General features: G+C 55.7%; 1 long non-coding RNA gene across 2 annotated transcripts; it reads left to right on the plus strand.

Annotated features, from left to right (window-relative positions):
* The first annotated feature begins 365 nt into the window (after nucleotides 1-365).
* On the plus strand, nucleotides 366-2,257 carry LOC141409817 (uncharacterized). Of its 2 annotated transcripts, none has more exons than XR_012432138.1 (3): nucleotides 366-554; nucleotides 1,197-1,315; nucleotides 1,921-2,257. It is a non-coding gene; the product is annotated as an uncharacterized lncRNA (long non-coding RNA). The 2 variants fall into 2 exon arrangements; XR_012432137.1 differs by lacking the exon at nucleotides 1,197-1,315 and adding an exon at nucleotides 1,097-1,168 and having other exon boundaries at nucleotides 1,921-2,062.
* The last annotated feature ends 22,146 nt before the right edge of the window (nucleotides 2,258-24,403 follow it).

Genomic DNA, 24,403 nt, shown 5'->3' on the forward strand with positions numbered 1-24,403 from the left:
GGTCGCCGACTTGGATAAAAACCCACGCCCGCGGGGAGCACCCTCCCCGGCCTTCGTTTCCATTCAGACTCCCAGCGTCCTCACTGCAGCCCCTGGAGAGCGGGCGGAGGGAGAAAGTGCGTTTCAGGCGCTCGACCCAGGAGGGGACGGTGCGACCCGGGCCTCGCCGGCGGGTTTTGGCCGCGGAAGCTGCAGCACCTGCCCCGCCCGCCCTGCCGCGATCCTTGCAGATGGGGGCGGTCACATGCTTCTTTCTGGCCGGGAATCGAGTTTCACTTCCAGCCGCTATTAGTCGGTTCGCACAGTTCACTGCAAACATTTGATAATGAGGCTAAATATACTCCCGCGTCGGAGGAGGCGTGGGCGGCCAGATCGCGTGGGCACTGCGCTCGGAGCTCCGCCGGGCGTCCCCTCCCAGGCTCAGGAGACAGAGGCGCGGACCCCGGGACGGAGGCTGGCTTTGTGCGGGAGGGAGACGCGCCCCGCGCGCCGCCCCCCGAAACATTCCCACCCCAGGTTGCGGCGCGCGTCTGGGAGGCCGTGGGCGCCCCGAGGTGAGCCCGGGGCCCCTGGCGGAAGCAGCGGGGAGCTCCCGGCGGGTGCGGGGAGCTGCTGGTGGGAAGCAAGGTGCACCTGGCGGCCTGGGATGTCCGGTCGCCCCCGGAGCCGGTGCATCCGGCCTCTCCCGGCGCGCCCCGACGTGCCCGCGGGCCCATAATTACCGTGAGTCAGGTGCCCCAAATAGGCCGAGCGAGGGGGGCCATCGCGCAGCAGGGGCGGGTGGCCAGACGTCTGCCCCTGGCTGGTTCCCTCCCGCCCCTCCCCAAGACCCTGGCACCCAGGGAAAGCGGGAAGGGCCTTGGCCAATCCTCAGGATAGGGGGCTGGAGAGGGGAAGAAAACTTTTGCCGAGCCCAGCGCTGCCCCCTCATACCCATCCCCACCCAGGCTGCATGTACGGGGTCCCTCCGGGGCTTGGCACCAGCAGGCGCGCAGCGATCGCTGTCGTTGTTATTTAGTAGTAGTAGTAACGTCTGACATTTACGGCGACGTGGATGGCGCCAGGTGCTAAGCTCTTTCCTTGTATAATTTCACAGGCACTCACACATCAACGCGAAGTGAGGACTTGCAGGGGTGCTGAGCACCCCAGGGACACCTCTGTAACGTCGGTAAATATAGACCATCCTCAATTCGCAGGGGCATTTGTACGTGGGGTGTACAGGCAGGAACAGGAAAGAAGCGAGGGGCCACCCAGGAACAGTGGTTGTGGTCAACACTCCGGATCCCCAGTTCCAAGGTTCGAGGAGGGGGCACAGGCAAGTTCTCTCCTCTGCTCTCTGCCCCTTGACCTTGGCCTTGGTGAGATCTGTCCCTAGACTGCCCTGGGTGTCCCTTGCCTCATCTGAAAAGCGGGAGGTGGACAGCCGTCCCTGCGCCAGCTGCCTCCACTCTCAGGAAGCCTCCCTCCCACCCACCTGCCCAGGAAAAGCTGCACTGGGGTGCCCTGGGCAAGGGCACTGTTGACCACCTGCCTGCACCTGGGTTGGGGGTAGGGGGGCCAGCTGGGCACCCAAATCCTGGCTGCTGCTCCCCAGTGCCAGGGCAGATTTCAGAACAATTTGTAATGACGAAACCCGTTTCCCTTTATCTCTGGGCAAGGCTTTCTCCGTTCTAGGCAATTAATCCAAAAGCAACCCCAGCCAAGTGGGCTGGACTCCTTGAAGATCAAAACTGCCCAGCGCAGGCGTTAATTAAGTCATTATCTCAGGCCCCCAGCGCCTAGGGATCAGGCCTTTCCAGTTCACACTCTCCAGAAACGTAGATAACCCCCGCCGGCCGCCAGCAGGGTGGGAAGGCTCTCTCTCCATGTTGTTTTAACTCCCTATTAAATCATTGTATTTTCTTTTAAACACACAAATAGAAGTGAAGTTGAAAATAGCACACAAGCCCACAATCGTTGTGTGAACATTTTGTGAATGAAGACATGCATGAAAGGACATTTGGCAGCTTCAAGAAACAAAAGCCGAGAGTCTAGCTAGACCAGGGCCATCCAGCCCAGGAGCGATGGCCACGCGTGGCCGCTGGGCACGACAGATGTGGCCGGTCCAAACTGCACACTACAGTAAGTGCAGAATGCATACCAGGTTTCAAATGCTTACTAAAGAATGCAAAATTTCTCAATTGGGAATTTTTGTATGAATTTCAGGTTGAAAAAACATTTTGGATACATGGAGTTAAATAAACATGATTACAATGAATTTCGCTGTTAGCCTCCCGGAGGCTTGTCTTGTTCTTCTGGGCCACAGCCAGCTCAGAGGGTTGCTCTAGGAAATATCCACACATTCTTTCAACACAGGTTTATGTGCCAGGCTCTGTGCTAAGTGCTGAGGACACGGCGCTAAGACCAGGCCCTCACGGAGGTCTCAGTTTCTGAGGAGAAACAGTAAGCCAGAGATACGCGCAGGTGCAGCATTTCAGGTAAAGGATTTCAGGCCCAGGTCAGGAAGGCCTTGTCTGAGGAGTCTGAGAAGAAGCCGACTGAGAACATCTAGAACATCTAGGTCAGGCATTTCAGGCAGACACGACAAAGCAGGTGCAAAGGCCCGAGGGCGAGAACCAGTGTGGCTTGTTCACGGAACAACGAGGCAGATCGCTTGGCCTTGGGACCAAAGGAAGGCTCTGGATTTTATTCTAGGGGCAGTGGAAGCCATTGGAGGGCTTCGGGCAGGAACACAAAATGTCGTGGCATAAAGGAAGACAGGGCCGGGCATAGTGGCCCACGTCTGTCATCCCAGCACTTTAGGAGGGAGGCCAAGGCAGGAGGATCGCTTCAACCCAGGAGTTCGAGATCAGCCTGGGCAACATAGCAAGACGCTGTCTCTCCTAAAACTCTAAAAATTAGCCAGGCATGGTGGCATGTGCCTAAGTTCCCAGGTCCTTGGGAGACGAAGGCAGGAAGATCGCTTAAGCCCAAGAGTTTGAGGCTGCAGTGAACTATTATCCTACCACTCCACTCAGCCTGGGTGACAGAGTGACTCTGTCTCAAAACTAAATAAATAAAAGAACAATAATCATGTTATTCTCTCTCGATTTCTCACATTCTGAATTCAAGATGGACTCAGCCAGCAGGTTCAGGCTCCGGATCTGTCCTGTAGCTACGGTCAGAGCTGGTGGGTTTTGGGGAACGGGGGGCTGGCCAGCATCCCCCACTTTCAGGTGGGCTCAACTCTGTCTCGTGGCCTGTTGGGAGCCAGCATGGGCTTCCTCACAGCATGGAGGCCTCCAGGGTCAAGCTGCCTCTGGGATGGCAGAGGGCTTTGTGTGCGTGCTCCCACGCCCACAGTGGAGGCAATACACCCTTTCCAGTCTAGCAGTACCTGTGCACAGCACCACGCCTCTGTACACTCTCAGCCTAAGCTGTCCCCAGCCCTCCTGGACTCTGGAGTAGGGGACGCAGAAACTCCATCCCAGACAGAGGGAGTGCCAAGGTGTGCACAGGCAGGTTCTAACACTGCTTGGTGGTTTCACGGGGCTCCCTCATGGAGAAGGGGCTGCAGGAGGATAGGGAGGTGTGCAGTCATCTGGGTGAGATATGAGGGTCTGGGCTTCCAGATGGCTGCAGTGGAGACCGTTAAGAAGAATGCATGTGGTAAGGCTTCTGAAAGGCTCAGCAGGTTCCTGGCAGCTGCAGACACTCGATTCTTAGCACTTGCCAATTGCTGGGGTGTAAACACTCCCACTGTCACTATTTCAGGCTATGCTCCTTGCCTCCACTGGGTCTGGCCCTTAAAACAGCAAGAAAGCAACTCGGAAGCTGAGTCAGCCCCGTCTCCCCGCCATCCGTCCCCACAGATCCTTCCCTGTTCCAGAGTTCCCGTTGGCAGCCACCTGGGGTTCACAGGGGGCATCTCCCGTCCTGTGCAGTGAGAGAAAACCAGGGAAGCATCTTGATCTCACCTAAAAATGAAGGTCATTATATCTGACACCTGCGTTGTACAGGTGAGGAGGTTGGCATTACAAGTAGTGGTGGTGGTGAGATTTGAACCTAGATCTCTGTTCTCTGGGGCCTGCCATTTGCCTGGGAGCTGTGGGATTCGGCAGAGAGACACAGAAATACAGACCCAGGTGGCTCCCATAGAAACAGAGTCACCCCACAGGGCAGCTGGAAGGGAGTGGGCGAGAACAGGTCCTCAGGGGTCTCTGCTCTCCCTGTCGCTCCCTGCCTCGCCCCCTCCTCTCCCTTCCTCTCTTCAACCCCTGCAGGTGGAGGTCTGGCTGGGAAGAGACGTTTTCCTAGTAGATGTTTTGGCTGGGCAGACTGAGCTTTGAGAAGGAGCCAGGCAGAGCAGGGCTAGGGAGTGAGGGCGTTAGGGAGCCTGAAGTTTAGTGACCACGGCCCCTCCCAGGCCAAAGCCACAAACCCCTCCCACACCCAAGGGCTTCAGACTCAAGTCCCAAGTTCCTGCATGTTGGATATGAATTCCAGGTTCCAAGGTGGGGCAGGCGTGGGCCTGAATCATCCGGCAGGTCACTGGGGTCACTGGGGTCACCCAGTTAAAGCCCAGAGCTCTTCCCCTGGGTGCTGCCCCCAGCCTCTGTTCCTCTTGTGACCGCAGATGGGTTGGGAGCAGCCTGTGGTCCCTCATTCCATCCGGTTTTGAGGACCTCACCCCCGTCAAAAGGTGCAGGTTAGACATCGGGAGAGGCGAAGGAGCCAGGCCAAGCCCCCATGCCCCTGACCTTCCTCAGCCTCTGCTGAGGGAAGAGGATGAGACATCGGCCCTGCCCCATGGAAAAGACCCCAAATCGGGGTGATCAGCACCTCCTTTGAGCAGAGGCACAAATCTGACTTTCACCAGCAGGGCCGAGGCAGAGGGGACCTGAGCTCATGAGGCAGAGAAAGGAAGTGGCCTGTCAAGGCCGGACAGAGGGACAGCCAGAAAGCCACATGCATGTGCACAAGGAAAGCACAGAAACATCTAGAACAAAGAAAGTATAGGGGTGGGAGGGGGAGGAGGAAGGTTAAGCATATTGTATTTTTATTTATTCATTTGAGACAGGGTATCTCTCTATCATCCAGGCTGGAGTGCAGGGGCATGATCTCAGCTCACTGCAATCCCTACCTCCCAGCTTCAAGTGATTCTCCCACCTCAACCTCTCAAATAGCTGGGACTACAGGAGTGTGTCACCACACCTGGCTAATTCTTATATTTTTAGTAGAAACAGGGTTTTGCCATGTTGGCCAGGCTGGTCTTGAACTCCTGGCCTCAAGTGATTTGCCTGCCTCAGCCTCCTAAAGTGCTGGGATTAGAGGCATGAACCACCACAAAGCCAACCATATTTTAGAGCCACAATAATCAAAACAGCATGGCACCCATGTGACCAGAGACCCCAGAAAAGGCTCTGTTGTAGATGAAGAATTTTAAAAGACATTGAAAGGATTGTGTGTTAAATGCAGCTGAAACTGTTCTAAAAAAAACCAATCTGGTGAAATCCTCACTTTACCCCACACTAAATAACTTCAGATATATTAAAAAATTAAGTTGTTATTTTAAAAAAAGGGTTCAGGGACAAACTTGTACCACGTGAAGCAAGGATAGGCACACATCCCCTGCTGCATTCCTGCCAAAGATGTTTAGCCCTGATCTGACCTCAAGGAAACAAGGAGACAGCCCAGACTAAGAGACATTCCACTTAACACCTGGTCTGACCTGCAAAAGCATCATTGCCATGAGGAAAACACCAGAGGGTGACCGTTCTAGACTAACAGGGACTTAAAAGACCTGACAACTCAATGCCATGTTCCATTCTTGATGGACTCCCACATTTAAACCAGCAGGCAACTCAAAGACTGATTGGGACCACTGGGGAAATATTAGATTACTTTATTGTATCACTGTTGAGTCCTTTGGGTGTGCTGATGGTGTGATGGTGGTGCAGTAGGACCTCCTTGTGATGCCATGGCAGTTGGGGTAAAGTGTCATGATGTTTGCAGTTTGTTTTCAAATGGTTGGGAGGGGAATATAGATGATGGATAGATAGATAAATGATGAATAGATAGATGATTGATAGAGGGATGGATAGATGAATGGAAATATGGATGTATAGGTGATGGATGTATAGACAGATGATGAATGAATGGATGATAGATAATGAATGGATGTATGGATGGATGATGGACGAATGGATGGATAGATGATGAATGGATAAATGATGGATGGATGATGCATGAATGGATGGATGGATAGATGGATAAATGGATAGATGATGGATAGACGAATGGATGATTAATGAATGAATGAATGAAAAGATGATGAATGGGCCCGGCGCAGTGGCTCACGCCTGTAATCCCAGTACTTTGGGAGACTGAAGTGAGTAGATCGCTTGAGGCCAGGAGATTGAGACCAGCCTGATCAACATGGCCAAATCCTGACTCTACTACAAATACAAAAATTAGCTGGGCATGGTGACATGTGCCTGTAATCCCAGCTACTCAGGAGGCTGATGCAGGAGAATTGCTTGAACCCAGGAAGCTGAGGTTGCAGTGAGCCAAGATCACACCACTGCACTCCAGCGTGAGTGATGGAGTGAGACTCCATCTCAAAAAAACAAAAAAAGATGATAGACGGATGATGGGTGGAGGGATGAATGGATTATGGATGGATGGGTGATGGATGAATGGATGGATAGACGATGGATGGAGGGAGGGAAAGATGATGGAGGATAGATAGATGATAAATGGATATATGATGTATGTATAGATAGATGATGGGTGGATGGATGATGGATGGAGGGATCAACAGATGATGGAAGGATGGATGATGGACGGATAGATGATAAATGGATAGATGGATGGATATATAATGGATGGACTGATGACAGATGATGGATGGATGGATAGAGAGATGATGAATGGATGGATACATGATGGATGAATGGATGCAGAGATGAATGAATGGAGGGATGGATTATGGATGGATACATGGATAGGTGATGAAAGAATAGATGACGGACAGATGGGTAGATCATAGATTGATGAATGGAGGGATGGATTATGGGTGGATAGATAGGTTATGAAGGAATAGATGATAAATGGATGGGTAGATGATGGATGAATGAGTGGATGGATGATGGATGGAGGGACAAAAAGATGATGGAGGATGGATAGATAATAAATCAATATATGACAGATGTATAGATAGATGATGGGTGGATGGACGAAGGATGGATGATGGATGATGGATGGAGGGATCAACAGATGATGGATGGATGATGGATGGATAGATAGATGATAAATGGATGGATATATGGATAGATAATGGATGGATAGATGATGGATGATGGGTGGATAGATAGATAATAGATGGATAGATAGATAGATAGATAGATAGATAGATAGATAGATAGATAATGAATGGACGGATGGATACATGGTGGATGAATAGATGCATAGATGAATGAATGGAGGGATGGATTACGGATGGATAGATGGATAGGTGATGAAAGAATAGATGATGGACAGATGGATAGATGATGGATGGACAAATGGAGGGATGGATTATGGGTGGATAGGTAGATAGGTTATGAAGGAATAGATGATGGATAGATGGGTAGATGATGGATGGATGAATGGATAGATGAGGGATGGAGGGATGGAAAGATGATGGAGGATGGAGAGATGATAGATGGATATATGATGGATGTATACATAAATGATGGGTGGATGGATGAAGGATAGATGGATGGATGATGGATGGAGAGGTCAACAGATGATGGATAGATGGATGGATAGATAGATGATAAATGGATGGATAGATGGATAGATGATGAATGGATAGATGATGGATGATGGATGGATGGATAGATAGAGAGGTGGATGGGTACATAGATAGACAGATAGATAGATAATGAATGGATGGATGGATACATGCTGGATGAATAGATGCATGGATGAATGAATGGAGGGATGGATTATGGATGGATAGATGGATAGGTGATGAAAGAATAGATGATGGACAGATAGGTAGATGATGGATGGATGAATGGAGGGATGGATTACAGGTGGATAGGTAGATAGTTTATGAAGCAATAGATGATGGATGGATGGGTAGATGATGGATGAATGAATGGATAGACGAGGGATGGAGGGATGGAAAGATGATGGAGGATGGAGAGATGATAGATGGATATATGATGGATGTATAGATAGATGACGGGTGGATGGATGAAGGATAGATGGATGGATGATGGATGGAGAGATCAACAGATGATGGATGGATGGATACATAGATGATAAATGGATGGATAGATGGATAGATAATGGATGGATAGATGATGGATGATGGATGGATAGATAGAGAGGTGGATGGGTAGATAGATAGACAGATAGATACATAATGAATGGATGAATGGATACATGGTGGATGAATGGATGCATAGATGAATGAATGAAGAGATGGATTATGGATGGAAAGATAGATAGGTGATGAAAGAATAGATAATGGACAGGTGGGTAGATGATGAATGGATGAATGGATAGATGATGGATGGATGAATAGATAGATGATGGATGGATGGATAGATAATGGATGGATAGATGATGGATGATGGATAGATAGATAGACAGATAGATACATAATGAATGGATGAATGGATACATGGTGGATGAATGGATGCATAGATGAATGAATGGAGGGATGGATTATGGATGGATAGATGGATAAGTGATGAAGAAATAGATGATGGACAGATGGGTAGATGATGGATGGATGAATGGATGGATGATGGATGAATAGATAGATGATAGACGGATGGATGGATGGATACATGGTAGATGGAGAGATTGATAGATGATGGATGGATGGATGGATGATGGATGGATGGATGGATGATGGATGGATGGACAGATACATGATGGATGAATTGATGGATAGATAATGGAGGAATGGGTAGACGATGGATAAATGGGTGGATGAATGGATACAAGATGGATTGATGGATAGATAGATAGATGACGAATGGATGGGTAGATGATAATGGATGAATAGATGGATGATGGATGGATAGGTGATAGATGGGTGGAGGGATGGAGGGACTGATAGATGATGGATGGATAGATGGATGATGGAGGGAAGGATAGATGATGGATAGATGGGTAGATGAATGGATAGAAGATGGATGGATGGATATATGATAGATGGGTAGGTGGATGGATGGATGGACGGATGGATGAGTGGATGGACGGATAGATGATAGGTGGGTGGATGGATGGATGGATGGTAGAGTGATAGATATAGGTAGATAAATATAGAGATAGATATGGACAGAAATGAGAGATAAAATGGGGACAACAGGTGAATGAGGTGAGGGGTATACAGCTGTTCATTGTACTATTCTTATGACTTTTCTGTAAAACTGAAGTTTTTAAAACAAAAAGTGGTGAAAAAAAGCTAATTCCTATTTCCCAGTTTTCCCACAGTTTATCAAACTTCTAAAATGGAGAGAACGTTCAGAACTTAGAAGGCATAGAGCAAACCCCAAATAAAAGACTAGGAGTGTTATGTTTCATGTTTTATTATTATTATTATTATTTTAAAAAGGCTCTCCAAGCCTTTATTGTTTTATCTTATTTTATTTTATTTTTTGGGACAGAGTATCACTCTTGTCACCCAGGCTGGAGTGCAATGGCGCGATCTCGGCTCACCGCAACCTCCGCTTCCCGGGTTCAAGTGATTCTCCTGCCTCAGCATCCCGAGTAGCTGGGATTACAGGCACCCGCCACCGTGCCCGGCTAATTTTGGATTTTTAGTAGAGATAGGGTTTCTCCATGTTGGTCAGGCTGGTCTCGAACTCCTGACCTCAGGTGATCCACCCACCTCGGCCTCCCAAAGTGTTGGGATGACAGGCGTGAGTCACCGCGCCTGGCATTTCATGTTTTAAGTTAAAAAAAAAAAAAAAAAAAAAAAGACAATTGGGATTGACAGTGTAGACAATCAAAAGATCTTGTAAAAATTTAAAAATCTAAACAAATGGAATCCTTCAGTTTTGTGGGACACTTAATTTCCAGTGTCCCTGTGTTCTTATCTGCATACGTAGAATGATATGTTTGCCAAATTTTTAAAGCACATTTATCTGTCGGGGTCTCTGCTCATGCTCAGAAAACCACTGACGATGTGCAGGAGAATCACAGCTGGGAAGAAACACAGAAGGATGTTTTCCTTCACCACCAACCACGGACCCCACCCCCACCCCCACCCCCACCGCTGCACCCCGGGAGAGGCCCAGGCAGCACACGTTACTTTCTGAGCTTCCGGCAGTCACAAGCCAACCTGAAGGCAATTTGGCACCAGGAGCCATCAGTGTGGCCGCGGCCCCTGACCCTGTAATCCCACATCCGGGCACCCAGCCTAAGAAAACGACACGTTTGCTTCAAGGGCTCAGAGCAGCACGATTTAAAACAGCAACAACCGGGAACAACCTAAGATCCCAGGTGCTCTGAGATCCAGATGCCAGAAAATAAATAAAATAAAATAAAATCCCAGCCACAAATGGCCCTTGTGTTCTTACCCCTTCTCTCGCTGTTGGAAATGGCGGCTCCATTTATGGGTGGACAGAAAGACAGCCTCCTAGCCCCGGGCTTAGAGCTTCCACGCCCTGTTCTTCTCCATGGCCTCCCGGCGCTCCCCTGTCCTCTGTGTGCCACACGACACTGCCCACTGAGGCATCAGAGCTTGCGGCGGCTTTTGTCAGGTTTCCTCCACACCCAGCGTCCGGATGGTCTGTGATGTGTTAATGTTACTTCTCTAAAAAATGCCGTTGCTTCTGGGTTTTGTTTGTTTGTTTGTTTGTTTTGAGACGGAGTCTCGCTCTGTCCCCCAGGCTGGAGTTCAGTGGTGCGATCTCTGCTCCCTGCAAGCTCCACCTCCCGGGTTCACACCATTCTCCTGCCTCAGCCTCCAGAGTAGCCTGGACTACAGGCGCTGCCACCACGCCCGGCTAATTTTTTGTATTTTTTGTAGAAACGGGGTTTCACCGTGTTAGCCAGGATGGTCTTGATCTCCTGACTTCGTGATCCACCCACCTTGGCCTCCCAAAGTGCTGGGATTACAGGCGTGAGCCACTGCGCCCGGCCACAGAAACACTGTTGCTTCTCTTTTATAAGAGGCGCTGGGGTGTGAGAAGCTGTGGCTCTGGTGGGGCTGTGTGCCCGGTGGGTCCTGCCCGGCTCTGGCCCCTGGGCGCCCTCTGAACGGACGGTGCTACCTGGGGGCGCCCCTGACCACACAGGCCGGCTCCCACCACCATTTCTGGGCTGGCAGAGCTGGACTTCAGAGTTGACCTCCTGCTGACTGTGTGACTTCAAGCAACTCACACTGTGGACCTGAACCTCAGTTTACCCACCTGGGATGTGATGACCGCCGTTCCAGTGTTGCTGTGATGAGAAAAACAGAAGCGGTACTGAAGACCCCCCTCACCCCCCAGCCCCGCAGACTTGCCACCAGCCTGGACCCTGTTTCCCCAGGCCTGGGAGCCGGGCTGGGCAGGGGCAGGCCGGGCCTCAGCGGGTCAGCTGACTGGGGGCGTGGCTGTCCTGTGATGGTGCCATGGCGAGGTGGGCTGGCCACAGGGGAGCCTGGAGTGTCTGGGTGACTCCTCTTCCTGACTGAGAGAGACTGCTTCACCCACACTGCCCTTGGGGGCCAAGTGAGGTGTGGAGGCAAATGGCTTTCTTGTGAAACAGACTCCGAACTCCCTGGGGTGGGCACCAAACCATGCTGAGGAAAAAGGAGCTGAGAGTTGGTAGGGAGACAGTAAACTGAAGAAGAGGAAAAGGAGGTGAGCGGGGAGGTGAGCCACGAGGCTGGGGGTGAAACAGAGAGAGAGGAGATGGAGGAAGTAAGCCCCGGGGTGGGGTGAGACAGAGAGAGAGGAGGAGACAGGGGAGGGGAGGAGGACAGGTGAGCCACGAGGCAGGGGATGAGACAGAGAGAGGAGGAGATGGGGGAGGTGAGAGGGACAGGTGAGCCACGAGGCGGGGGATGAGACAGAGAGAGAGGAGGAGACGGGGGAGGTGAGGGGGACAGGTGAGCCACGAGGCAGGGGGTGAGACAGAGAGACAGGAGAGGGGATAAGAGAGAGAGGAGGTAAAAGAGAAAGAGAAGGTGAGAGAGAGAGACAGGAGGTAAGAGAGACAGAGAGAGAGAGGAGGTGAGAGTCAGGGAGGGGAGCCCCTAGCCCCGTGCCCACTCTGTGGCTGTCTGGTCTTTCCCCTCAGCCCAAGCAAGAAGCAGGTGGGAGCTGGTTCTCCAGCCCCAGTGCCCGCCAGGACCACATTCACGTTCCTGCGGCAGATGGGACTGTGTACATCCAGCATGGTGCCAACCAGTGGGACACGGAGACACCGTCTCTCTGACTCCCAAACAGGACCCGACGTGCGCAGGTGTTCTAAGCCAGACAGGACTCCCCAGTCGGCCCTGCAGGTGCAAGATCGAGCTCCGGCGAGCAGGTGAGGAGCCCCGTCGACGTCCGTGCCCGCGGCAGCCCTGGCCTGGGAGCTCAGGGGGAGAGGCCAGACGGGGGATCTCCTGAGTCCTTGCTGCTGACGTGCTGCCTTAGGGGCCGATGGCCTGACTGCTTAGCCTCGTGCAGGAGGACCCGGCTGCCCATCATCTCCCATCTGTGAGTTTCCAGACAGGAAGAGAGAAAGTCACAGCCCACCCCGCGTGGGTCTATCCTTAGACATCACGACTCTTGGCTGTAATGACAAGAACCCAAAGCATTCTGGCCCAAGGAAGCAGGAGGATGCATTGGTCCACGTACCTGTCAGGCTCAGGAGTGAGCAGCTTCAGGCATGGCTGGATCAGGGCTCTCGGCCCATGTCTTCAGAGCTGTCTCCTGCCCTCATCTCCCTTTCACAGCAGCATGATGGCAGACTAACACCCTCACTGCCCCAGACTCTTGGAGTGAGCGGCTTCAGGCATGGCTGGATCAGGCACTTGGCCCACGTCTTTGGTGCTATGTCCTGTGCTCATATCCCTTTCACAGCAACATGACGGCAGACTAACACCCTCGCTGCCCCAGACTCTTGGAGTGAGCAGCTTCAGGCATGGCTGGATCAGGGCTCTCGGCCCATGTCTTTGGTGCTATGTCCTGCGCTCATCTCCCTTTCACGGCAGCTGGATGGAAGACTGACACCCTCGCTGCCCCAGACTCAGAGCTGCAAGACTGCATCTCGCTGGCTAAGTCTGGGCTTGTGCTGCCCCAGGTCAGTGACCATGGTGGGGGACAATGGTCTGATTGGCCGGGTCTGGACACAGCACCCAGGGCTCCTAGGGTCACCAGTGAGAAATGGCCCCCAGCAGGCAGAAGAGAACACCACGCCCCTCCCTTCCCAGGCCTGCCCGAGGGGACTTCTCTGTCCTCACCCAGCTGCAGCTCCCGCACTGTCCCGGCTGGGCGACCTGTGACCCCTGGCAACGGTGACCCCAGACTTAGCTGGCGAGCACGTAACTGGAGCACTGAGGAGTGGGGTGGGAGAGACCCGGGGCTCCAACCTCCACTCTGAGTGACCTCGGCACACTCTTCCTCCTTGAGGTCTCGTCCCCTGGCCTTTGAGCGAGTGGTGAGCAGTGGGTGAGCTCTGAGGTCCCTCCCTGTCTGGACCACTGGAGAAGCCATTTTGGCCTGGGGCTGTTTTTCTGGACAGGAGAGAGCAAAGGACATCAGATAATCTTATCCTCGCCTCGCTGTGACCCGAGGTGCACCTCTGGGCTGTGGCGGAGGCTCCCCTCTGGTGGGATAGCACAGGCGAGTATCCCCCTGCCCCTGCGTGGAAATGGCAGAAACTAGGCTTCCCCCACTGCCCGTGACGTCCAGTCCCGCTGGGCACCCAACGTGGGCGGAGGGAGGGAGGGAGGGAGGCGGCAACTCTGCCGCTGGCCGCTGTGCACCTCGGATGGGTTACTTTACTCTCTGAGCCCCCGTGGCCTAAAGGTGATAAGACGAAATGCAGCCCACGTGGCTGCTCGTGACGGCTGTTTACGGGAACACCACGACAGGCGCAGCACAGGCCTGGTGCATAGCCCAGGGCAGCCGGCACTCGCCCTGGCCTGGGGGAGAGGGCTGCGTGTGATGAGGACTGCACAGACCCACTGCCTGGCACACAGCAGGTGCCCAGTGAACAGGAGTGATTCCGCCCCACCCTGGTGGGGCAGGAGCCAGGTCAGCACCCTGCTCTTCACAGCCTCATCTGTTGGGCTGGACAGCAGCCAGCCCCCTGCACCGCAGGTGCCCGGTGACCCCACCTAGCACAAGTCAGACCTTCCAAGCCCTCAGCTGCAGCCAGGATCACAGTGCACCCCTCCCCCTCGAAATCCGAAATAATCCACACAGCAAACTCTGGGGTCCGAAATGATCCCTAGATCTGCTGATTGTAAACTTCTGGGTGGGATTATCAGAGAGGGCCTGTCTCTCTGTCTCCCCCCTCATCTCGCTATCTCTGTATCTCTGTTTCTGTCTCCCTCTCTCTCCATCTCACCCCATGTCTGTCTCTGTCTCTCTCTCCCTGTTCTGTTTATCTCTGTCTCTCTCCATCTCTCCATTTCTCTCTCTCTCTCTTTGCCTCTCTGTCTCTCTCTCCCCCACCCCCACTTGTTTTGATAGTGTGACTTAAGACACTTTCATTCAACAGTATTTTCTTTTTAAGTTTTTGTAGCAACAGGATCTGGCTAAGTTGCCCAGGCTGGTCTCCAATTTCTGGCCTCAAGTGATCCTCCTGTCTCAGCCTCCCAAAGTGCTGGGATTACAGGAGTGAGCCACTGCACCCGGCTGCATGCAACAGTATTTATTTTGCACGTACTGTGTACTCCGTGTGCACCCCGTTCTAGTCAGGAGATACAGAAGGAACACAGTCCCGCCCTAATGGGACTGGCTGTCTAGAAGGTGAGGTTGAGTGACAAACACATGAACCAGGGATTTAACCTGCCTGTCGGACAGACTGTCTCTTTCAGCCCATGCGACTCAACCCAAACAGTCAGGGATCTTACTGGGAAGCCCAGAGGTGGGATTCAGGAGGGGTCCGATCAAGGGTCCAGCTCTGCATCTCTGCACTCCTCTTGGGTTCCCTCATGGTGACAAGATGGCTGCCAGGAGCTGCTGGAGAGCCCTGATTCACGTCAGCAAGAAAGAGTGAGAACCACCCCGTCTGCCTACTGGTAAGATCAATGAAGCTTTCTCAGAACACAGTACTTGGCCAGAGGCTGAGATGTCCATGCCTGAACTGCCGTCCAACCCACGGATCTCCCGTTGTGAGGCGTGCCACGGCCTCACCGGCGCTGACTCCTCTGCTCAGTTCTCTCTCCTTATCTGACGTGACATTGCCGCAGTGTCACACACCTGCCCCCCGACGTGCCTTCTTCTCCTGTTCCAGGACCCCCAGCCCTGTGTTCTGGAGTCAACCCCAGCCACTCCTTCCCATCGCCTTCCTGGGCTCCTCCTCTTTTCTTTATTGTTTTATTTTTATCTTGTGAGACAGGGTCTTGCTCTGTTCCCCAGGCTGCAGAACTAGCGGTTGAACCACAGCTCACGGCGACTACCACCTCCCAGGCTCAGGTGATGCTCCCACCTCAGCCCCCCAAGTAGCAGGGATTACAGGTGCAAGCCACCACACCCGGCTAATTTTGGTATGTTCTGTAAAGTTAGGGTCTCACTGTGTTGCCCAGCTGGTCTTGAATTCCTGGGCTCAAGTGATCCTCCCGCCTAGGCCTCCCACAGTGCTGAGATTCCAGGTGTGAGCCACGGTACCCGGCCCGGCTCCTCTTCACCCAGGAGAGCCCAGAGCTCACTCAGCCATCTTTTCATGGGGGCAATGCTCCCTCCGTCCTGACACCTGGACTCGGGTCCAGCTCTGCTCAACACCTCTGCATGGGTGTCTATAGACAAGCTGATATCAAGATGGCCCAAACAGAGCGCCAAACCCACAGCCCCAGCTTTGTCCCCCAGACAACGATGACACCACCTCCCAGCTGCCCAGGCCAGCAAGGGGCAGCCAGCCTGCACCTTCCCCCTCACCTGGTACCTCTGGTCTGGGGAGCCCTTGTTGACTCAACCTCTGAGCCTCTCCCAAACCTAACCAGGTAGAACCTCCACCTGGTCCCACCTCTTCTCCCAGGATACCTGTCTGTGGCCTCCCTTCAGCCTTCTCCCTGGCTCCCTACGGTCCTAGAGTGAGCCTTAATTTTAAAACCTAAGCCAGTCGGCAGGGCACGGTGGCTCACACCTGTAATCCCAGCGCTTTGGGAGGCCGAGGCAGGCGAATCACCTGAGGTTGGGAGTTCAAGACCAGCCTGACCAACACGGAGAAACCCCGTCTCTACTAAAAATACAAAATTAGCCGGGCGTGGTGGCTCACGCCTGTAATCCCAGCTACTCAGGAGGCTGAGGTGGGAGAATCGCTTGAACCCGGGAGGCAGAGGTTTCAGTGAGCCGAGATCACGCCCCTGCACTCCAACCTGGGCGACAAAAGGGAGACTCCATCTCAAAAAAAAAAAAAAAAAGCAAAAACCTAAGCCAGTCAGGTAACAGCTCTGCTCCCTGGCTACCCAAAAAGCCCAGGGAATGGGGAGATCCACCTTAAGACGCTAAAAGGAGCCCCTGGCAGGAGAGGTGAGGGGCTTGGCTCCTGAAGGCACCACCCTTGCCAAGTCTGGGGCCCTCCCTGAGTTACAGAGCCCTTCCCTGGCAGTCCACAGGTTATAAATAATTCTGTCCTCCCCAACCCGGGCTCTTGTTGGAGGAGCTGATGGGGGCAGAGCCCAGACCCACTTTCCATTAGCAAACCTCAGGGGCTAGGTCTGGCCTAGGCCCAAGCCGGCCCGGCCCGGTCCCTAGAGAACCCTCAGGAGGCAGCGCTGCCCGCTCTCGCTTTTCAAAGCCATCGCGGTCTTCTGGCCCGTCAGCGAGGCCCTGTGTGAAACCAGGCTGGAGGGGCCTCCAGGAACTGCGGGGTGTCACCCAGAGTGTCCGACAGAGATCCTGGAATTCCAGAGAGGCTGTGAGGTCCCACAGATGAGGGTCACTCAGCCCTGACGGCCCGGGGTCCAGAATCTCCTTTTAGCCTGTTCCTGGATGAGTTCCTGGATGACAACCACACTTATCCTTAGTATCCCAGAGATGATGTAACATTCACTGCCATGGTTCCCTGTTGCTGCCTGATAAACTACAACTACCTCCAAACGCAGAGTCTCAACCCAACAGTGAAGACTCGTGGAGGGCACCATGGCCCATGCCTGTGATCCCAGCGCTTTGGGAGGCCGAGGTGGGAGATCACGTGCGCCTAGGAGGTTGAGTCCAGCTTGAGCAACATAGAGAGACCTCATTTCTACAAAAAATTACCAAGTTAGCCAGGCGTGGTGGTGCGTGCCTAGAGTCTCAGCTACTTGGGAGGATGAGGTGGGAAGACGGCTTGGGCCCGGGAGGTGGAGCTTGCAGTGAGCCGTGACTGCACCATTGTGCTCCAGTCTGGGCAACAGAACCAGACCCTGCCTCAAAAAACAAAAACAAAACAAATTCATGACTTCACGATGTCGTAGGTCAGGAACTCAGAAACAGCTTCCCCGGGATCCCGTGGGCCAGGCCGTGGTTGTTAGGAGGCGTGGGTCTCTCGCCCCGCAGCTACTGTTGTGAGTGTCCTCGTAGCACGGCGGTTGGCTTCCCGGGTAGCAAGAGACCCAAACAGCAAAGGCCAAAGCCCCCGTGTCTTGTCTGACCACTCTGGGGGGCCCCACTCCAGCATGGACCCTGTCAATGCAGGAGGGGCTCCAGAGGGCACAGACATCGGGAGGTGGGACCTCAGGGCCCACCTGGAGGCTGGCAGCCCCCCTTGACTTCGGGCTGTGGTGAGGATGAAATGAGCCAATGCCAGTGCCTGGTACATGGGGGGCGGGGGTGGTTATCACCACTGGGCACCACCAGCCTCTGCTCGGGAGACTTTCGGGGGCCTAAACTCATCCATATTCACTTCCCCGAAGTGGGCTCCATGGAGCCTTGCCGAGCCGGGGAAGCGGCGACCGAGGGGGCCTGGGTGTGGTGGAGGGGGGTCTTGTTCAGGGGCCGGGGATACACCCCTTCATAGCGGTGGAAGCCCCCAGGGACAGCGAGCCTGGCTTTCACTCTCCTGAGGGGTTTCCCCCCCAAAAAAGACACCCAGCTCCCAGGTTGCCCCAGGTGGGAGAGGCACTGCCAGGGACCTGGCCTTACCACAACTGCCCTCAGTGTCCTCGGCTGTAAAACGGGGCTGATTTACCTACACTCCAGGGGAACCAGGAACAGAGACTGAGTTCATCCATGCAGAGGGCTCGAAACAGCGCTGGGCACAGGAAGCACCAGGAAACCCAGTGCAGGATACCACCGACTCCCCCTACCAGGCCGTGGCCCTCACTCATACACCCCCTCCCTCCATGCCTGGCCGTGGGGCTTGGGTGCAGGGAACACACCCACCCCAGCTCTGTGGGTGTAGGTGGCCCGGCCAGGCCCTGCTTAGGTTCCAGGGCACACAGCAGGGGTGCACTGAGCTGCAGTGGATCAGGGCCATGGAGGGCCCAGCACGGGGCTGACCAGACCAGAGCCCAGGGAAGCCAGGGTCCCTGGAGGAGGCGCCCTTTGTCCAGGGGCTGCAGAGGAATCTGAGAAGGCTTCCGGGAGGAGGCGGCATTTCAATCCAGCCTTGAAGGACAGCAGCAGCTGTCCCAGGCCTGGAATTTCCTCTTCCCATGCAGCCAGGCCCCACCCGTCTTATCTGCCTCCCTGGGGAGCTGGATCCCAGGGACCTTCCCAAGAAGGGCAGCCCAGCCTGGTCCCGCCCCGCCCCAAGGCCGCAGGCTGTGTCACCCTCCTGGAATGCACTTTCCAGTCCTCCCCTCCCTCCCCCATGCCAGTCCTTCACTTCCTGACCCTGCCGGCCAGACCAGCCCCCAGGCCTCAGAGAATCTTGGGGCCCCCCAGGCCTCCCCGTCACCCCAGCAAGGTGGGGGGAGAGAGGGGAGACCCCCTAGACAGGAGGGAGGAGCTCCTGAGAGGTTCACCTTGCAACCCCCACATGGGGACAGCAAGCCCTCAGTGTCCTCTCCCAGGCCCCAGGGAAGCCAGACTTGCTGAGACAGACACAGCTCACACATCCCCCAGGGCCCTCACTCCCCGAGCGAGCCAACGGGGGCTCCGGGGGCATCAGCATCCTGCGGTTTCTAAAGATGCTGGCGACCCCCCTTCACTCTGGTGGCTCCTCCAAGCCTCTCTGCAGCCAGACTGGACAGGTGGGTCCCAAGATGTTTAGAGCCAGCCAGAGTCCAGGGCTGGGGTCCCCTCCCCGGCACGGTTGCCGTCCTACCCCTTCCTTCCCCATCCCTCAGACCGGTGGGGTCCCAGGAGCCGACCTGGAGGTCAGACCAGGGATGCCCGGAACCCAGTGGAGTCAGCAGGGCTCTGGGCATTCCCCACACGGGACCCCACCTGCCACACAGACCCCGCCTGCCACACAGTCACCTCCCCAGGCCCTGAGCTCAGAGCGGCTGCCCTCTCTGTCGCCTGCACAGGGCATCCTGTCTGCCTCCTGGACTTGGAAGGCCCCTCCCAGCTGGCGGGGGGCTCCCGTTTGGGGACAGTGTCTAGGCTGCGCCAGTGGAGACTTGATGAGGAGACCCTGTGCCACCCACTCATTGCCGGCAGAGGCACCACCTCTGGGGGCCGGTGTGGTGCCAGACTCCTGACGAGCCCTGCAGCCTGTCCCAGGGGCCAGTAGAACTGGGAGGGGGCTGGGTGGGGGCTGGGTGTGCAGCTGCCTCCTGAGGCCGGCGAGTGGGTTCCTGGGGCTCAGGGCGACCCTCCTCTACCTGCCCACACTCTCCAAGGGATCTGCAGTCCCCACCTGCCTGCTGGAACAGGGACTCTCTGAGGGCCCCTGAGTCCCCAACACTGACACAGGAGGCACCGGGGAGCGTCTGTGGCATTAAACCAACACTCCGTGTGTACGTCACATGTGTAGTGGGGACAGACCCAGTCCCCCTACGCTGGGGCCCCCGCCCCTGCTGTCCTGGGTTCTCAGCCTAGAGGTGGAGGTGGACAGGTGTGGGGCCTCCTGCACAGGCCTCCCCTGCACCGGGGGTGGGGTGGGTGGTGAAGGGGTATGCAGGGCTGCCTGGATGCCCTTGGCCTCCTAAGGCCCAGGAAGAGCCTGGGGCCAGAGAATTGCAGCCGCCATCCCCCCAGGGGGACCACCCACTGCTCACAGGGCCTCCCACACCTCCAGCCACCTCATCGGGCCTCCGGCGGCCGCCCAGTGTGGTGTGGAGGAGACTCCCAGAGGCAGTGAGCCTGCCCTCTTAGGAGGAACCTGGCCAGGTTCCACTGGGGCGGCCCGGCCCATAAACAGGAGGGGTTTATGGCCCAGTGACAGGCAAGGCTGGCGGGGCAAGCCCAGGCTGAATCCCAACCCCGAGCCAGGTACAAGAGGATCTCAGAGTGGGAGTGGGAAGGCGGGGGTCCGTGGAACCAGCCTGCCTCCCCCCGCTCCCTATGGGCCCTTGGGCCAGTCTCCCCCACCCCATCTCAGGTACCCGGGCCCCAGTCCCCAGTCCCAGAGTACCCAGAGCTTGGTCCTGGGCATGGTCAGTCCTTGGGCCGGGGGCACCCAGAGGCCACCCCCACCCCGTCCCTGGCCAAGCCTCACCCCTCCAGAGGGGACCTCTCACCCCCACCCCATCCCCGGCCAAGCCTCACCCCTCCAGAGGGACCTCTCACCACCCCCCCGTCGCTGGCCAAGCCTCACCCCTCCAGAGGGGCCTCTCACCCCCACCCCATCCCTGGCCAAGCCTCACCCCTCCAGAGGGACCCCCCACCCCCACCCCATCCCTGGCCAAGCCTCACCCCCTCACCACCTCGGGGTTGGGGGGCAGCGTCTCTGCCCTCCTTCAATGCAGAGAGTTGATGCCAGGGTTGTCTACCTTCGTGACAGCTTCCTGTTGTGATTTCTTCAGCCTACAGAAAAACATAAATGTGGGTTCCTAGGAGCACCAGTGTACGACCAGGACCTTGTCCTTCTGAAGCGCGTAGTTTGCTTGAGTGTATTGAGAGAGCAACGATAATCAGCCCAAAAACAAAATGACAAGACTCCTTCTGACTTGGGTAGCTTGGAGGGGAGAAGTGTGAGAGGACCGGGGGGGGCTCCCGCCTCAGGTCTGGCACCTCAGCCAGACCCGCTGTCTCCCAGGCTCAGCTTCCCCACCCCACCCAAGGTCTCTGGGGCTCCTCGAGGCAGCGGTTCCATTCCTTCTGACCCAGCTGCCTCTGTAAGAGTCCTGTCTGGGTTTAGAGTTGGTTGTACATTCATTCATCAAACTTCCGAGTGCCCACTGTGTGCCTGGCACACAGTGTGGCAAGACATACCCTCTGGTTCAGAGGGACTAGCTGGCCTGTGTCCATGTCATGAACACCGGAGCCTGTCCCTGGGACTAGAGAGCAAAGCAGGTGCTGTGCACAGCACAACTAGCTTGATGCCCGCTGACCCCCGGCCAAAGCCCACCTGGGTCAAAAGAGTTCCTGCACCCAGGAGGGTGTGGTGGTTTTAAAACAGGACCACCAGTCCCTTGATCTCTCACATCAGCAGGTGGGGGTCTGTGTCCCCCTGGATCCAGGCGGGCTGGCACTTCATCAACCACAGAACCTGCTGGAAGCGACGCTCTGTGGCCTCTGAGACTCGGTCGTAAAAGGCCACGCACCTTACACCTGGGTGGCTGGAACCAACCGGCTTTTGGAGTCCTCAGCCGCCTTGAAGGAAGTCTGGTTCTGCTGGGGCCACCACGCTGGGAGGAAGCCTAAGACGCACAGGGTGTAGGTGCCGTCACCCCCCACCCCCAACTCCCAGGGAGCCCACTGAGCCCCCCACCCACCCCCAAGGAGCCCGCTGAGCCCCCGACCCACCCCCACCCCCAGGGAGCCCGCTAAGCCCCCCACCCACCCCCAGGAAGCCCGCTGAGACCCCCACCCACCCCCACCCCCAGGGAGACCGCTGAGACCCCCACCCACCCCCAGGAAGCCCGCTGAGCCCCCGACCCACCCCCACCCCCAGGGAGCCCGCTGAGCCCAGACCCCAAGCATCAGGAGCACACAAGCCCCACTCACTGGCCCCGTCTGAGGTCTGCTCTGCAGCATCCGTAGAGAACACGAGGCGGCTGTTTCATGCCACCAGGTTTTGGAGTGTGATGCACACAGCAATTGCCCGGCAGATCGAGGGAGGGCCACAGGGCAGGCTGCGTCCATGGGGACGTCTGTCACTTTTCCAAAACTGGGGGCTGCTGAGAGGCACCTCGTCCCTCGTCAGGGAGTTCTCAGGGGCCAGCCACAGGTGGGGAGACGCTTGGCTTGGGGAATAGGAGGATAGGAGGGGAGGCCTCATTTCTAGCCGCTGTGCTCAGGGCCTTGAAGGGGAGGAGGAGGCAGCATTGCAGGATGACTGCAGGCCCACCGGGCCCACGGGGACCCAAAGGACATGGCACACACGGCAGAAGCTCCGGGCGGCACGTGTCAGGGTGTGGAGGGCCCGGTTCCCGTCACTGTTGGGTGTGACAGAGACATCATATGTGACAGCAGCTCCACAGCCGTGAACGCCCTCTGCACCAGACCCCATGCCACCAGCTCCACCTGTGCAATCTCGCTTCACACTCACCTCCCACCCCACGGGATGGACATTGTGACCCCCACTTTAGAGACGAGGCGAGCAGGCTCAGAAGAGTTAAAGAATGTGCCTGGGGCCACACAGCGAGGAAGAGCTGGGACCAGGGTTTGAGTCATGTTAGGTGACCGTGTAATTCCGTGCTTTACCCGGCACAGCACACGCCAGCCCAGGCAGGGCCGCAGCGTGCCAGGCCGGGTATCACCAGGCTCCTTTTCAAGTGCATTCCTGAAATACAACAGCCCAATTTCCCCAACTGCAAAAGTAAGAACAATGTTTGGCTAAGGAGGTTGGTGAAGGGCTGACAGTCTCAATTCTAAGGGAGGTCTCCAGCAGAGTGACACAGCGCTCCATCCCCAAGCGGACCGCCTGCTGGGATCAGTGGAACCCAGCCCGGAGACCTTCTGCCTGGCTGAAGAAAAGCCCTATGCGTGCATTAACAAACCCACTGCGTGCCTGCAAGATTTGACTGTAAAGTTGTTCCCGTGAAAAGCTTCCGAGAGCCTTGGGGGCTCCCAAGCAGGCCAGGGGCAGGCCCAGATTGAGAGGCGAGCTGAGGACCTCCCTGCACTCCCTAGGGGAGAAGTTAGAACCGGACTAGAGGAGCCCTCAAGGAAGGGAAATCCTTTGACCAACTGGAGGTGGAGCTCGGGCAGGAAAGTTAGTCACCAGATGCCTAATTTGGTCACATTCCAGGAGGCAAGAGCGGCCCAAGAGGGGAGCGAGAGGTCAGCGCGGCTGGTGGCTCTGGAAGGGGCCAGGATGAGCTGGACTCTGACGAGGCCAGGGCAGGCCCAGGGCGCATCTGGACCAGGAGTCTCCTAGACCAGAACCCTTGCGGCCAAATGAAGCTCTGAAGGGTGGGGCCCAGGATCCCAGAATCACCCCTGCCGAGGGCCTCCTGGCCCAACCTCCAGACATGAAATCACCCCCAAGTCCCAGGCCTCATATAGCGGGGCCTGCCTGTCTCCCCAGCGTGGCAGCCGGGGGACCCGGGAGGAAACTGCCTGGCCTCAAAGTGAGTCACCCCCGCCGGCTGATTCAGCCACCCTGAGCCAGGGGAGGTGAGGCCAGGACTGTCCGTGGTCTGGAGGGGCCTCAGCCAAGGCCAGTCCCCGGAGGCCAGCTCACCCCAGCAGGGCGCGTGGGCCAGTGCCACTGTTCAGCCTGAGACCCCTGCCAAGCCTCTTCCCGCCAGTAATTAGCTCATTCCACCAACAGCCTGGATGGGCCGTGACACCCATCTTACAGACCGGAAAGCTGAGGCCCCAAGAAGTCCAGGCTTGGGGCCCATATCGGGCAGGGCTGGGCAGCCCCAGGCAAAGCCCCTGCATCTAGAATAGTGACAGGAGCCTACGGTCACCTGCTGGTTTCTGGACCCAACAGAAGGTCCGTCCTCCTTGGAATCCTTTGGCCAGAATTCCAACCTCCAGGAAAATGTCTCTCTGGGGAGAGCTAGGCCACCTCCCAACTGCCAGGACTGTGTGAAAGAGGCTCAGACTGTCAAAGGGATCAGGGAATGAGTGAAGAAATGAAGGAATGAACTAATGAATGAAGAAATGAACGAATGGCTGAATGAATGAATGAATGGACCGACGAACGAATGAATGAACAAACACGAATGAGTGAATGAGCAAGTTCATGAATGAATGAATGAGCAAGTTCACGAATGAATGAATGAATG

The sequence above is a fragment of the Macaca fascicularis genome, chromosome 3, assembly GCF_037993035.2.
Source record: "Macaca fascicularis isolate 582-1 chromosome 3, T2T-MFA8v1.1".
In the NCBI taxonomy this organism is placed as follows: domain Eukaryota; kingdom Metazoa; phylum Chordata; class Mammalia; order Primates; family Cercopithecidae; genus Macaca; species Macaca fascicularis.